The 17301-nt window shown below is 34.4% G+C and overlaps 1 protein-coding gene and 1 non-coding gene across 3 annotated transcripts in view; one reads left to right on the top strand and one right to left on the bottom strand.

Annotated features, from left to right (window-relative positions):
- Unc5c (unc-5 netrin receptor C) overlaps positions 1 to 17301 on the bottom strand; it is a 370561-nt gene that overhangs the window by 261842 nt on the left and 91418 nt on the right. The gene's annotated exons all lie outside the window — the stretch shown is intronic.
- On the top strand, positions 2984 to 3115 carry LOC124102803 (small nucleolar RNA SNORA40). The gene has a single exon (XR_006854997.1). It is a non-coding gene; the product is annotated as a small nucleolar RNA SNORA40 (small nucleolar RNA).

Here is a 17301-nt window from a genome sequence, read left to right as displayed (position 1 = left end):
ATATGTTGGTGGTAAAATTAAAACTCATACACACAACCAAAAAAACTGGAAGATAATCTTTTTAAAGCAAGTATGTGTGATTCCATAGACATAGCACATCAATTAAAAGAAAGTGATAATCCATATGGTACATTATTTTTAAACTGTCTGTTCTAAAACTTTGCTTCAGTGCTGGATTTACCTTGTTTTCACATATCAATTTTTCACACAGGAGTTTTTTTTTTTTTTCCTTTAAACCTCTAGTGAGAAGTATTGGTTAACACAAAATGAATATGCTGTAATACTTTCTCCGAAGCCCTGCAGTCAACCTTTTGCATATAACTTTCCAATAGAAAAAACAAATCCCACATACTTCATTTTTCCCTAAAGAGCAGCATGAGATTTCCAATTCTTTGCTTGAACACATAAAATATTAAGAGCCAATTTTCAGCTGCACCTCTGTCACTTCCATTATCATTCTACACGTCCAGAGGTGATAATGGACTCTGTAAATTGCAGTCTTTCTCCATCCCAGACCACTGAGGCTTTCACCGGGGGATGGTTCCACACAAAGGGTGGCCCAGATGTATGTTAATGGCACTGAGCAGGAAGCAGCAGACACTACCACACAGGATAATGTGATGTGCTACCCAGAGGACAGACAAAATGAGCAGAAAACAATTTTCTTAGATATTCAGTAAAAACAAAGACCTGTTTGTCCCTACAAATCCAATGTGTAGCACCATCTTTATACAGCCTTGGGAAAAGATTAAAACACACTCCTAATGCCCCACCTGTGACAGAATTGTCTCCCTAAGCTAACACAGAATGAGACTTTGAGGACACTGAAGTTTAAAGAATTATGGACAAGGCTGTTATTTCTTATTGCTTTTCACACATACTGCATAGATCTGCCAGCATTAGTGGAATGATCTTCCAACATAAAGTGAAAAGAAAACAGAGAGACTGAAAGAGAAAAGGGGTGGGGGAGAGAAAGAGAGAATAAGGTAAAGAATAATCCTTTTCTTATCCATTGCTGAAGTGAATGCTCACTACTCGTTGTGGTAGGCACTTCGTGTACCAGAAGCAAGCTGTTTAGTAGGATATTGGATGAGGTTGATATTAGGTTTTCAAATGTTTTTTTTTTTTTTTACTGTGCCATGCAAAATAATTGAACATTAGGGAAATATACAGGAAGAAGGAAGAGATTAGAAACTACACTGGCTTTTCCATAGGCACTCATGGTAGTTGTCCCATTCTAACACTGGCTAAATGTTCAATGACCAAACCACCAGACTTCTCTGGGGCTGGGGCTGAGAGTGGGTCAAAAAACAGGGTTGTATAAGAGGAAGGAATACCTAGGGACTGAAAAGAGGCAGAACAAAATCAGATTGTGTCACCCTTGTCATTAAATGTAGTTCTTTTACATGTTAGACAATAATACCAATGAGATGTCCTCCTTGCTTAATATGCTAATAAAGTTCAATAAAACTAAGTAAGATCAATTTTAATTCCAAAAGTATATCTTGGGAACAATTTTCCATTTCTCAAAGTAATTTCAGGAAAAGCTAGAAAGGATAAAGAAAGAAAATTGAATGAAGAAAGAAAAAAGTAAAATCATTTCTCTATTAATTTAGGATCAAATATTATCAGTGAGCTCTTCTTCTCTTTTTCTCCCCTTTCCATTCCCTTCATCAAACACAAAGCACCCAGATATATAAAGGCACTGTGCTAAGCACAAGGGTGAAAGGGGAAACACGTCCACCAGTGATTAGGGTCTTAAAGAAAGACAAGGAGCACATCATTATCATACAACATGATCCTTGCTCTGGGAGGTATCAGAAGGCTGCTTTGGATGATACTTCACCATCCTGTCAGAGTTTCCAGAACTTAGGATTTCACATCCTTTTCTTCCATGTCTCTTAACCAAGAAAAATGGAGAATTAAATCAATATGCATTGATTATGCATTTAATATGCATACACAGAATTTGTAATTTATACATATGTTTCAAATGAAAACATTTGAAATCCAGACAAAAGGCAAGTCCACAGAGACCCTCAGAGGAATGGAGGAGGCAGAAATGGGGAGTGATTATTTAAAGGCTGGGGAGATGTTTTCCTGGGTGATGATAAATATTTGAAAGTAAATAGAAGTGGTAGTTGCAGAACACTGTCAATATACAGAATAGCCCTGAACTGCATACTTTAAAACTGCTGTTTATATATTACATGAAGCTTAACTGAAAATATAATTGAAGTACTTTAGATATTTTGTGGCCATTTGAAATAGGAATTCTGAAGAATCACAGAAATTAGGAAAATCAACTAGTCTCTTCTGTTTCTTGCTTACTCTACATGCAGAAAACTGTGATATTATTTAAAAAAAAATCAGAAACGTCTGATGTAATTGGGTAACCAAAGCAAGTTTACCACCTTTGGTTTTCCAGAGCAAGGTTAACATCTTTGAGAGAATCTTTAAAGTTCACAAGATTGTACAGTAGCATAATAGGAGGTTCCATATGACAGAATATGCCAGGATTCTCAAAAACTTTATTTTCTATGAATTTTTAATGATGCAAGTAATTTTTCAAGGTCATTGAGCAAGCAATCAGTTATTCAGACATTAAATTTGTTCACAGTTTCTTGGCAGCTTTGCAAGAAAACAAGCAAGTGGGATTTGTGGGGGAGGGGAAATGATACACTGAAGAAGAGGTGAATTAGAAGTACTGTATAATTAGCTGTAGGTAGAGTTGATTCACTCTTAAAGTTGGCAAGCTGAATGTTCTTCACCAGGTGTTCTAGAAGGTAGAATGAAGCATTATAATTAGTCATTTTCTGGCTGCAAGTCTGGTTAATAGCATACATATGCATATATTTTTAAAATGTCTATATCTATAAAACTAATTTTCTCGTGATTGGACTAATTCAGTACCAAATATCTGAATGTTTCTAATTTTCCAATTAAGTACATAGGAAGGACATTAAGAAATATACACTTAGATTACTTGTGTATATTTTTTTGTTTAACTTGTGGATAAAGATTTAGAGAAATGTGCAAAAACTAAATCCTCTTCCACAACCCACATCTCATTGTTTAGAATGAGTTTTGATAAGAAGAAATGTTTTGGGACAGGGATGTAGCTCAGTTGTGGAGTGCTTGCCTAATGTGTGTGAGGCCCTGGGTTCAATCCCCTGTATCACACAAATAAAACAAAACAAAAAAACAAAACAAACCAAAAAAAAAAAGGAATATCATAATGCAAAGACAGTGTAAAGTAATGAGGTACTTATAACCATAAAGTTGGTTCCAGGATTGAAGATTTTAAAATTAAAAAGCAGAAGATATAATGGAGATCTTAGACATATTGATTTAGTACTACAGTTTTCATATTGACATGACACATCCAAGATGGCCTTAAAATACTCATTTTGGCAACATGATGTCTAGAGTTGACAATATTGGCATAGTCCACAAATCTCTATATTCTTGAATGGGATATATTAGGAATAAATATGATCCAAACTCATTTATGATCAGAGAGGACATCAGCAATTGAGAGCCCAGCAGATCTATCTACCCTATAACTAATCTTAAAGTAAACTTCTTGAAGACTTAATGTCCCAAATATTCTAGGTGGGAAATTTGAATTGTCATAAGTATGTCCATAATTTAAGTGGAGATAAAAGAAGCTCAAAGAAAAAAATGTGCAAAGCTCTCCTGAGGATAAATCATTACTCAGGCTTTAGAGAAACAGAAGTAAACTTGATGGCAGTGGAAGGAATCACATATGGAATTCCTTCAATGAAAATTTATTGACTTTAAATAAATAAAATATATACTTATTAATACTTGCATCCCCGAATAAGATATCCTTCAGAAACTTTAAAAAAATCAAGAAATTATATTGTTCTCTAAATGTTAAATTATAAAAAAACATAATGGAGCAAGAGAGGGGTATGAAGATGTAGATATATCCTAAAATAGTGTCCCAATCCCCAGAGAAAACTACTGATCATGTGGAATCATGTTAAAAAGGGAATCACAGAAATCAATATTCAAAGTACCTTTTAAATATTTTTCAGGACAGTGTGAACTTTGGGCAATAAACTGCAATAATTCTCTCCCTTGGAAAAGTCATGTTTAAGCCAGAAATAAGTGTAAGAGATTGTATTGTTCCCTCCCCGTTAGCCAAACCTTCTCTTCTGCATTTGGTGCTCATTTGTAATGGCCCAAAGTCACAAAACATGATTTAGCTAAATCTTCTTAGCAAGCAACATTTACTACCTATGTGTCCATTTGCATCCACCCACCAAGAGAACCAAGAGAAAAATATTCACTCATACAGACCTTAATATTCTTGTCCTAGAGATACTAGATCTTACTGTAAACTTGACATTCTATATGATTCAACTTTTAGGTTATGTCCACCATGTCCATTGGGTGTTACATTCCATATAACAACTATGATTTTTATTTTAAATTGAGGTTTTTGGGGGGGCATATCAGTGTACCCATGAAATAGGATTGCATCCACCAGTGACTAAAACCATAAGTCAAAGAGCCATCCAGGTGGGAGCTGATTAGCCAAGGTAATGACTGCTACCCAGTGAGGCCTATGGGTAAGAGCTGGGGCTTGCTTGGGTAAGAAACACACAACCCAGTGGCTACTTAGTGGCTGCATGTAGAAGTACTCTATTTCCTTTATTTTAACTGCTGTGCAAACAATGGCAATGAGCATAATAAGGGGATGAATACCTTTATAAAGGAACAGACCACCAACTATCTAATAGAGATTAAAAACTGAGAAAAGTAAAATGTTCAAGTAAAATCAAACAAAAGGGTAAGTTAATTTCATATGTAAATCTTCCACATATGAGGAGGACATACAAGTTGTAGGATATGGGGGTATGGAGATGGAGAGCTCATGGAGTTGAAGGAATATATAATTAAAATTGTGTCACATGAAATAAATAGAATAAATTCATGAAATTTAAATACAACTAAAAGATAGTTTCCTATGCAAATATAAATAAAGAATTATTTGTTTAGAAAATTAAAAGTGAATAAGAGTATTTTCTAAGACTATAACTTCTTCAGATAGAAGAAATGACTTAATATCATGAATAACATGAGCAACAAATATTTTGTTCATCTCTATGTTCAATGTTCCCAGAAAATTCTATGCATTTTCAATTCTTTAATAGCTATTCTTAAATGAATTAGAAATCAATTGACATAATTTTAAATGAGCAAATTAAAAGCAAATTAGAAATTTCCACCAGCCTTTATCTAATACTTATACACATATTTAAGAAATATTTCATATCACACTTTTCAATACTGCTTTTTATAGTTGATTTTAACTTGAGTTAAGAAGCATCAGTTATACATCTATTTTATTATTTTCCTTTTTTGAGACCTTTTATGTATACTGATTGTAAATAAATATTCTTTAAAATGTGGAAAAGGGAATCATTTTTCATATAGAATACAGATTTGTCCAGGGTTTTAATAAAAAATGTTTCTTAAAAAGCAAATATGAACAAGAACACTTTCCCTGTCTTCTCTATCCATCTGCCAAATTTCGCTTTCAAAAAATTGTGGTGACAGTATCAAATACTCTTGCCATCTTGTCGCTTTTCGTTTGTTTGAGAAAGGCACAAGAAATTCTCCTCTAAGGAACGAGAGAGAGAGAGAGAGAGAGAGAGAGAGAGAGAGAGAGAGAGAGAGAGAGAGAGAGAGAAACAGCTGAAAGTCTTCTGGTCTACTCCCACATTTCCTATTTGCCTGCATTTCATGCTGTTAATATTTTAGCAGCTGTAGTACCAGGGTCCAACTTAAGTTTTTAACTATTTAATTCTGAAACCTCTGTCATAGGCTGGAGAAAAATAGCTACAACTGGAACCAGCGATAACAGGTAGACGTAGAGGGACAGATTGATTCACTTTTTAAGAACCGACATACAACAAAGAAACAGAGACCTCAGTCTTACAAACAAAAAGGACTTTATCCTGTCAGCAATGGAGGGCTTGGAGGAGGACCTGCACTCAGAAGCGATGGCAGCCCTAGCCCACACCTTGATTTCAGACAGAGTAGGTTGAGCAGAATGCTTTGCTAACCTATGCCTGGGTTCTTCTCCTATGGAACTCTGTGAAATGTGAACAGTTTTCTTTCTAGTGCTAAAGACTAGGAGAATCAATTTATTCTTAAAAGCAAGTCCAAAATTTCCAATCTAAGATAGATTTGGTTGCTTCATAAAGAATGGGAAGAAAAAAACTAAATAGCATATAATATCTGATGCCTAGGAATACATATTATAGAGATAGCTGTGTTTTTATCAACATTTCCTTTGTTCCCATTTCTGTTTGGACATAAATGGTTTATGTGTGTATGTACATTTTACCCCTCACTTATAGTTTTCTTATTACATTGCTTCAATGCAGCTTTCAAGGAAATGAGCCTTTGAGGAACCCGCTAATAACCAAGGGCCAGAATTTTCTTAGGGCTTTAGAAACTTTCAATGAACCAGAGTGGTACCTCCTGTTGGAAAGAGCAGGACTGTATCTTCCAGTATTACATTTATATTCCTGTTTTGGCTGGAAAATAGGAGTCACTGAGATAAAAATGTGGTTCAGGGATGTCTACATCACATCTTTCTACCAACAGGATTTTGTGCTGAATAAAGTTTTTCCATCATATAAAAATGATTGGAAAAAAATTTCTATTCTTCCCTATAGATACATTTCTCTTTTCATAGAAGCTGACACATTTGTAGTTTGTCTTTTATACTTCTTCATTTTTTCCCTAAAGCTACAAATTCTTTTTCTTACTTCTTTCCTTTGAACCACAAAATTTGTAGCCCCTAAGTAGAGCTAACTGAAGAAAGGAAGAACTTCAGTTAGATCTCTTCTCAGGTCTTTCAGGATTAAAATTCATTTTCCCAGAGTGGGTTGATTATTAAAATATATATTATCTCTGTCAGATAATAGGTACTAATTGAAATAAGGTTTAAAGGGATAAATGAACAATAATGATTAAATTGTATTGAGTACATTTTGTAGCTTTGTATGCTAACTCCTTTAATCCCCATAATAATTCAATGAATGAGTAATGTTATTAACAACATTTAATAAAATACTGAAGTATTCAGTGATCCCCAAATTCAGATGTTATGGAAGGAATTTCTATCCATCAGTTTAATTTTTATCACAATATTTTATAATTTATGTAAATGATAAATGAGTTATAATTTCTTTTGGCTGCTCTGAAAAGATCTAGTTTCTCTTGCAATTTCAGACATGTTAGGTGGACATTGCCACCACCTTTTCATTTGCAGCTACGCACTACTGTTCTATGCATTTTCTGGGTTATTTGCTCACTAAAACTATTTTTAAAAAGAACAAAATTTAAAACAATCTTGAATACTATTTTAAATTTTCTTTAGTTAGTGGCAAAAGTACTCCAAAGTTTCAAAGTTGAATCAACTTCTACATTTTTATTTAGATCTTTATGCCTTTCCTACATTGATAATAGTAAAATAATACTGAAATTCAAGTCCCTTCACATTTCATTGTTTCTTTCAGCTCAAAAATCTGACTGGTTTGTACCTAGACAGTAAATATAAATAAAATACATAATTATGTGTATAAATATATGTATAAATATGTATAAATATATAATATACAGGTATGTATTTAATATAAAAGCTATTAAATATCTATACATAATATATAAGTATATTATATTTATATAATAATATAAATATGTATAGATATATACATATAAACATATCTATACATAAATAAATAAGCTGAGCATGATGGTGCATAACTATATTCCCAGATACTTGGGAAATTGGGACAGGAGGATCGCCAAGTTTGAGACTAGCCTAGAAAACACAGTGAGAACCTATCTCAAAATAAAAAAAATAAAAAGTTCTGGGAATGTAGCTCAGTGGTACAGTGTCCCTGGATTCAATCCCTAGTACCAGAATATAAGAATACACACACAGACACACAGACACACACACACACACACACTCTCACACGTATATATACATGTATATATAACATTGTACAAAATCCTTCAGAATATTGACGTCATATTATTCTGGTAATCAGTGTACTGAAAGGCTCCAAATGCCCATTAAGGCATCAGACTGTACAGGCTCCAGACCTGACATTGTCTATTTTGGTTCAATAATGATTATGCACATGTAATTGACTGAGAATGTATCAGACCAATAAGTCACATTGTAAATGGAAAAAAAGGCAATAAATGTATACAAATAGATTGTAATTACAAGCCAGTTCAATAAAACGGATTTGATAAACTTCCTTATAAGTTATAAATATTCTAACAACCTTGTGTAACAACCTTGTGAATGACTGCCCACAGTTTTATCAAGGGTTATATAGTTAGAAGCAGAGCAGGTAGTGTGTGTTCTAGCCTCTTTAGAAGTGAGACTTGAATGTGGTTTAAACTCCTTTCACATTGCAATAGTGACTGAACATGTGATTCCAGAAGGGCCTAAAAAAACTTCCCTTAAAAGACTCTAATTATCAGGGCTGAGATTGTGGCTCATATATAAGTATATATTTATATATATATATATAATAATATAAATATGTATAGATCTATACATATACACATATCTATACATAAATAAATAAGCTGAGCACGATGGTGCATAACTATATTCCCAGAGCGTTTGCCTAGCACGTGTGAGGCACTGGGTTCAATACTTAGCAGTGCATAAAATATATATAAACAAATATAATAAAGGAATGCTGTCCATCTACAACTACAAAAAAGACCCTAATTATCAAATAGCAGTCATTGTGTTTCCATCATTATAGTGTTTGAGACAAGTATTTTTTTCAAATTTTCTAACTATGCAACACATTTATCACTTATGCTTTAGGAATTGCTTGAGTTATAATTCTTACAATATTTAACACCTTATTCATTATTTTAAATGATAACAGAGGTTTTTCTCATGAGTCAATAAATCAAATAATACTCAGACAGGCCCTTAATTCAGATTCCATTTATTTCTTCCAAAAATTAATTTTTCTCTGGGTCAACCATAAGAAAAGTACATTTAGAAAATGAATAAGAGTAAGAAGTTCTCAGAGGGTCTTCCATTAAAACCAATCTCTGGGTAGTTTTGCTTTACAAGCCTGTCTATACATGAACTGCCCACATGGATGGATCAAAATTCAAAACTTTTTGGTATTTTTCATGTTTCCTCATAAAACTTGCTTTTTCAAGAAGTCCATCCATTTATAAATAAATATTTGTAAAACATTAAATTTAATAAATTATCATAATAATTTTATCTTGTGGAATAATTTAAACAGCAAAGTGTTATCTCCCTTTTGTTTAGCACGATGTCACCTGCTCACAGACCTTGATTACATCTACAAAGTCTCCTTTGCCAAACAATACAACAAATACTTGGGAGATGTCCCGTCACATTCATAGGTCCACCACTTCATGGGAGAGATTTTGTCAAGTGTGCACATCAGGGAGTAGTCATTGAGCCATACTAAGATGCTACTTGCCACACATACAGACAAAAGATGACTATTATCTGCAAAATTACAAATAGTGTAATAATTTCTACATATGCACAGTGGATAGCTTAAGATATGTCAGATATTTTCTGATATTTTGGCATATTACATATTCTACAAATCTACCTTTTACTGTTATAGAAAAAATTCATAAATCCTAATTTTATGTTACAGCATTCACAATGAAAACAGTTCTGTTTAGCTAAGTACTGTGATGATATAAACAGATCTTCTGTTTATTCTTTCAGAAGGATTTCAAGGGAAAACTTTTTAATGCAAAATATATTTTTTCCTTCAAGGGATTTATAATTCACTTACTGATAGATTGATTCTTCTTTATAAGATCAAGATGTGATACAGCCTTTTCCAGAATGAAGCAGAGAACAGAAATGAATTGAATAGATTTCAGAAGACAGAAACTAGAGAAAGAAATTGTCACTCTCTGTAACTGAAATACTATATTATAAACATATTCTAATCAAATATAAGTAGACAAATATTGCCCTGGGTAAAATTATAAATTAATACTGGCCCATCCAAAATATTCATAATCTAAATAAGAGAATCAAGCACTCAGGTTAATCTAAGTACCATTTTAATTTTACTCCAAAAACATTATATCAAGCTGATAAATAGTATAAACTATGATGATTAAAAACTATACATTTTCTCTGTTTTATGGCTGGTTAAATTGCTTTCTCTTATATTACCTTAAGTCTTTTTCTAAGAAACAACACCAAGGGCAACAACTCTTAATCTTTAATTTGGCAAGTCCACTGTCAGCATGCTGGTGCACAGCTCAAATCCTGTGCTTTCCAATCCCTTGCCTAACCCTGTACCTGTTGTGAAGGAGGATGTCAATCAGAATTGATGCCTGGTGATTATATTTCAGAACCTTGCAATACTCTTTATTGGTAAAGTCAGATTGCTTTCTCAGCTACCCCCAAGATATCTTTTTAAATGCGGAAATTTTGGCAAATAAGAGGAAACATTTGTTTGCTTCTTTTGATTTTCTTATTTTTATCTTGTGGTTATGTGATTGGCTGTTGGAACTATTTATTGACCTTTTATCTGTTTACTCATTCCCACAGTTCTTTCCTCAATCAACTTGATAGAGCCTTGGGGTTTTTAGGTGAGTGAGTAGAAAGAAAATTATATGCTGAAATACCATAAAATATAACCACATTTGAAAGTAGCCATTGTTGCCTTTTAACTGTTATTGCATGGGCAAAATATTTCCTCGAAGCTCACTTTCTGTCCCCAGCTCCATATAACCTTCGGTTTGACATATGCAGATCATACCTAAGTGGATACGTAGCAAATGCATAGTTGTAAATGTAGGTGACAAAAATCAGAACATTCAAGCCGGTCACAGGGTAATGGAGCGATGTACAATATGGATTTATTTATAAATTCAAAAAATATTTATTGAGTGATAAACATGTTCCAGGTGCTATATTAGGCTTTAGGGATAAAATCATAAAGAAAACCTATTCCATGCCCATAAAGGCCCTTATCAGCCTAAAAGCATTCTAGTAGAGAATATAGTCAAGTTAACCCTACTATAAAAATGAAATCCTCAGGAGTAATTCCTAGTTCAAGGGTAAGTTCTTGTAATAAGGCAACACACAGGAGGTAATTCAGTCTAAAAGAGAGTCAGAAAAAGCTTTCTGAGTAGAATAAGTGAGAGTTAACCCCTGTAATGCCTTAGACCTTCCCCCCAAAAAAAAAAAAAAAAAACAACCATCATTAACATGTATCCTGAGTTTATGTGGCAAATTTTAAAACAACTGATGCAGAGGAATTTCTCCCAAGATATTCAAATAATTAATGAGTGGCCCTCTTCTTGTTGATATTCAAGAAGGCATATTGAAGTGCTATTTGATTTTCCAGGTTCTTTGATTAAGGCAGACAGTCAAATCACATAGTGCAAAGTCACCACAAACACCATGAGCAGTTAGGGGTCATGAAGGGGTGATGGCCTTGTGGCTGCTCTGCTAGTCTTCAAATCTTTGAGGGTGACAGTGTCTTTGATCTGTGTGACTTTTAAACAAGGAAACCTGGAAATATCTCAGATGATCATTTGATCTGTTTCTGGTGGGGAAGTTGGTGCTCCAGCTGCCACCAGCAAACATGCTGTGCTCTCCCCCACTGGCTAAACCCCGGGCTTTTATGTTGGAGAAAAACCAGGCTTCCAGCCACATAGAGAGCTAAAGAAAGGGCTGATGAATAAGGCCAGTGATTGGAGTGGCAGGCAGGCTGCAGTACCCAGCCGCAACATACACACGGAGACAAGTGGCCCCAGGACCTGCAGAGCAGCGAAATGTGTAGAAGCATTCATAACAAGGGAGAACAAGGCGGCTACTGCCATGGGAGGGAGGGTGCTCAGGAAGAGTCTGGCCAGGAAAGGTCTCCGTTTAGAAAACCACCAGACTCTCTAATTTAAATGGCAAGAAGCCTAGTCATGCCACAGTGGTAAATGTAGAATGAGGCACAAGCAGAGGATCTGGAGACAATCCTTTCGGCAGAAGGATTCACAAACCCATGGGAAATGGGAAGTGGAGCCTGGAGCAGAGGCCAGATCTGGGAGAAATGGAAAAGTCCTCCTGGTGAAATCTATGGATAACCCACACGATCTACATGACTTGTGACACAACAGGGAGGGAGGGAGGAAAATGGTTTATGAAGACAGTGGGATAGCATGATTCTCAGATTACTGTAAATCACAAGAGCTTGTAAATCTCAGCATATGCCTTATGGGAACATTCGCATCCATTTAAACATTTACTTAGCAGATCCACAGTGGACTCCTTATTTACAAACCACTGTAGTGGGTCCTCCATCTACAAAGATGAATAAGAAGCAGATCCTGCTACGTGGGGATGGTCTGGAGAGGAGAAGAGATATGTTAACATAACGCATTATTAAACTCCACTATCAATTATTAAATTATTAGAATTCAGCTGAAACAAAGCATCATCATAAAATGATTGCTAATCCTTTCTGTAAACCAGCTCTCTCAGGAAATTCAAGATAAAATACAACAGCATAAGTGCTTTTCTATAAGCTCAAAGTATGTGCTTATGTTGAGAACAGCACATTTTATTATTCTCAGGGTACCACGGTTATCACATCTCAGAACAGTGTTGGACATGTGTATAGAGGGAAACATCTCTTTTTATTGACCTAATAAAAATCTATTTGGAAACTATTGATATTGAGCCATACCATAAGGTTTATATAAAAAGCTCTGCATTGGTTTACTCTTAAAGGAAAAATATTTGGAGAAGACTAAGTTGGCTTGCAGGGAGGAGATGGAACAACGGGCATCATTGGCAGACTGCATAACAATGAATTGGTTCCTGCAAAAATAAAATTGTTACTGTTCGTTTTTGTCATTTACAATTGATTCATGTGCTGCATCTGGCATTTTAATCTTAGCATTTGAGAGCTATTCCATCTTTCTTTAAGACACGAGAATTAGTCAAAGACAGTTAAAGAGGACAAGTATCGAACACAACATCATTAAGAAGAATCTGATTAGAGAAGTTTGAAGCCTTAGGAATTGTTATTTGACAGTATCCTGTGTGTTGTATGAAAGACTTTCTGAAGCCAGAAAAGAAAGAGGATCTAAAATAGTGCTGCTTTAAATTCTTTAACTTATGAACATAATCACATATGCTTATGCATTATGGACAAGAATGTGTAATTAGAGGGTTACATTTTACTAATGATATTTCCAAATGTCATAGATGCATTTCTTAATTATAGGTAAAGTCATATCATTTTGGAATTGGAATGATTTATAGAGTTATTTGTATAAATTTATTTTAGGAATCACGATCTTTCTTACCATGAAAATGAAAAAAAAAAAAAAAGAAAAATCCTAGTAGGCTTTTGTTTCAACCCAAATCTTTTGAGGGTGTCTTCCCAGCTATCCCTCAGGCAAGTTCTGAAAATGGAAAAAAAAAATTTAAAAATTTCATATTCAAAACTTCGAACGTGGACTAGTTTTCAGAATGGGGTTAAGTGCTGTGCTTCAATTTTTAACCAATTAAGCAAACATGAAGAGCTCAAATGCTAAACACACACACACACACACACACACACACACACAATTGGGTATTTAATAATAAAAAAGAAATTCTTTTGGAGCTTTACAAAGAGGGATGATCTGGGCTGAATGTTTGTCCCCAGCGATGGTGAAAACCGTGTGACTGCTACCTGACATCTTCAGGGTGTTATAAAAACCTTACTAAGGCATATAATTCCAAATGAAAATTGTACGGGTCACTTGCAGGCTATGTTAAGTAAACAATAAAAAATTTAAAACAAACAGCCCCAAAGACTTAGGAACACTCAGGAAGGGAAGTGGATGAGTTATTTTTGAAGAGACTTTACATTATCCATCCTTGTCAGGGGATAGACTCTCAAGCCATATAAAAGCTAGTAACTTGCATTTCTGAAGTTGAAACAAAGAGGTTCAATTGTAAAAACTGTCATATTAACACACTGAGGTGGGAAATTATCTAAATTATCTAATGTTAGAAAAGGAGATTAAAAGACCTACTCTCAGAGTCTTACTTTAAATTCTACAATCATTTGAATTATTGTGTTATACTATACACCATTGCATGGGGTTCCCAAAAAAGTTTTAGCTCCTCCATATCTATTTTCTTTTCTCCCTTGTAGGAAGAAAGCCAAATAATCTTTCTCTCAAAGCCTTGCTTTCTGAACAGACTTGGTGGATCTTTAAGGTGGATCTGTACCATCATTTTGGGTAACATGTGGGATGAATAAAGAATATTCAATAGTTTATTTTAGAATCTATAGCAATATACATTCCAGAAATTAGAAAACCTAATGGTGGATATATAAATGGATATGAAGGATTCAAGTTTTAGAAAAAGAGTTTAGATTTGCACATGTTATTTCTAATTTCAGGACCAAATTTACACATAAGCAATTTCTCCCATAATTTTCTTCTTCTTTGCAACCTAGATCAGGTCCTGGCACGTGTTTTCTATCTTCAGTATTCAGGGCTTTTCTTTGCTATACTTTGTATAACTTCAGTGCCCCATCTCTCACACTACATGTTCCAAGGTGCCAACAGCCAACACACTAAACACTAGGTCATTCTGATGGGACTATTTCTTGGCAATATCAGTAAGTGTATGTTTCAGTAAAGGTTTTTTTTTTTTTTTTTTTTTTTTAAGAATTTAGCTTTAATGAATGTCACATTATTTTTAATCTTTATTTTGTTTATGTAGTTTTTTTTTTCTTTTCTACTTCTCCTTTTTTTTTTTTTTTTTAAAGCCTCATGCATGCTAGGCAAGCACTCTACCACTGAGCTACAAACCCAGCCCTCAATAAAGGGTTTTAACAAATGAACTCTTTCTTTTTTTGTACTGGGTATTGAATCCAAGGGTACATAACCACTGATCCACATCCCCAGTCCTTTTTCTAATATATTATTTAGAGACAGGGTCTCTCTGAGTTTTTTTAGGGCCTCACAAAATTGCTGAGGCTGGCTTTGAATTCACCATCCTCCTGCCTTACTTAGACTCCCAAACCACTGGGATTACAGGCTTGTGCCACTGTGCCTGGCCAAATAAACTCTTTAATACTGAAAACTTTAGCCCAAAGAGGATAGGTATTTTGACGATCACTGAATAGATTTAACTATACTTAACTGTCTAAGTGAAATTCTTATAAATGACAATTTAAGATTCTGACTTATTTAGCTTAGTGAAAAATATTCTTTTAATTATTAAAAAATATAGTCTTTTAACATCTACACAGTGTTTATGCTATGTCAGACAATGTTATAATCCAGGGATATAATCCAGGGATGCTGCTTTGCAAAAGATAGACAAAAATTATGACCTTTATGAAGCTTATATCTAGTGATGACAATAACAGAAAATAAACAAGATGTATAGTAGCAGATAATTAACATATAATAAAAGATAATACATTGGAGAGTAATAAGGAGATAAATTGGGATTCTTACAACTTTTAAAACTAATCCTTAAAATTCAAAGGAATAAACACACCTAATCCCATTTCCTCCTATTTCCCAATTATTGGAAATAGAGCAAGAAGAATAAAATGCTGGCAATAAAACTTTAAGTGGGGGAGGGAGAGGGAAGAGAGAGGAGAAGTACTTGGGGGCTGAATTAGAACAAGATATATTCCATGCTTTTATAATTATTTCAAAATGGATTCTACTATTATGCATAACTAAAAAGTACCAGTAAAATTTTTTTTTTCAAATGTTTAGAAAACATATCCCAGCATTTGGAGTCAATAATAAATTAATTTTATAGTTATTCTGAACCAACTACTTTCTTCCAGATTCTATGCTTGAGTTGAGTTATAGATACAAGGATGCATTAAAAAATAGCCTTCAAAACAAACTCATACTGTTTTGTTTTTAGAGTAACTCACAAATCTCATTATAGAGTTATTGTGTTGACTAGATTTTTTTTTTTCTTAATAAGGATAGCATTTTAAAAATATGCCCACAAATTCTTTGATATTATTTACTTCAAGAGGTGGAGCCTCAGTCCATTCCCACTGTGTGGGGTCTGGTTCAGTGACTCACTTCAAATGAACAGAATAAAGAGGAAGTGATGGTGAGCAAGTTTAGGGAGTAGATCATAAAAGGTACAGTGGCTCCTTACTTACCCCCTTGTTCTCCATACATCATATGCTCTGTTAAGGTCAGCTATCATTTAGGCAGAACACTCAGGCCTCCTGAGAAACTGAGGGCTCCTGCCAACAGCCATATGAGTGAGTCAAGCTGGCAGCTGGTGTAGTTCTACTCAAGCTTGCAGATGACTCTGGTCATTGCTGGTAGTTCGACTGCTACCTTATTGAGATCTTGAGTCAGAAGAACCCAACTCCCACATTCCTGACACTCAGGTTCCACATGAAGGTAATCAATGTTTTTGTTTTAATTTGCTCCATTTGGGGGTAATTAACATTATGCAGCAATAGGTAATGAATGCAATCACTTTTTTTTGGAGAGTAGGTAAGTAACAGGATAATCAGTATGTGTGTAGACAAAGAAAAAGAAATATGTATAATATTTATAAATAGAGATAGAAGAAAGTGGGGGCAAGCAGAACTTTTGCAGTACTCACATGTTTTTTTTTTTTTTTTTAAGATTGTCACTAGAATTTAGAATCATTATATAGCAACATTTCCCATAGATAACCAAAATTGTTACAGGATTTTAAAGATGAGTTTGGAAGAGCCATGAAATTATGTGAAAGTTAAAAGAGTCCCATGGGTTGGTATATTCACTACATGAAAGTACTGTTTCAAGGAAGGTCTCTTAGGAAGGATCAATGTTTTAGAGGATGAATGGGCAAAGTAACATGGACCCATTCATCAGTTTAACTTGGATTACCTGGTCAAGAGGACAGACTACACCATGAGTATGTTGCAGCATCTGGGAAAGAATTCAGTGCTGTGTTTTTGAATGAGATGCCACCTTGGAAGGGATAGCCCACTGTGGTGACTTCAGTGTAGAAGATGAGGGGCAGGTGGTGGATAACAGAGGGCAGAGAAGGGCCAGGAAAAAAAAAAGTAATACATCATGGCAATAAATTATAAGACTATACAAAGTGAGTACTCAAAGTAAGGCCATTTCATGATAGTTTTTGAGGTGGGTCAGATATTTATCAAATTTTATGCTCAATAAACATAACTAGAGAAGGAAAATAAACAACAT

Source organism: Marmota monax, unplaced genomic scaffold (assembly GCF_021218885.2).
Source record: "Marmota monax isolate L192 unplaced genomic scaffold, Marmota_monax_Labrador192_F-V1.1 WCK01_AAM20220418_F8-fsc00002, whole genome shotgun sequence".
Classification (NCBI taxonomy): domain Eukaryota; kingdom Metazoa; phylum Chordata; class Mammalia; order Rodentia; family Sciuridae; genus Marmota; species Marmota monax.
The sequence above is the reverse complement of the archived record's forward strand: the minus strand, read 5'-3'. Positions and strand labels throughout refer to the sequence as shown.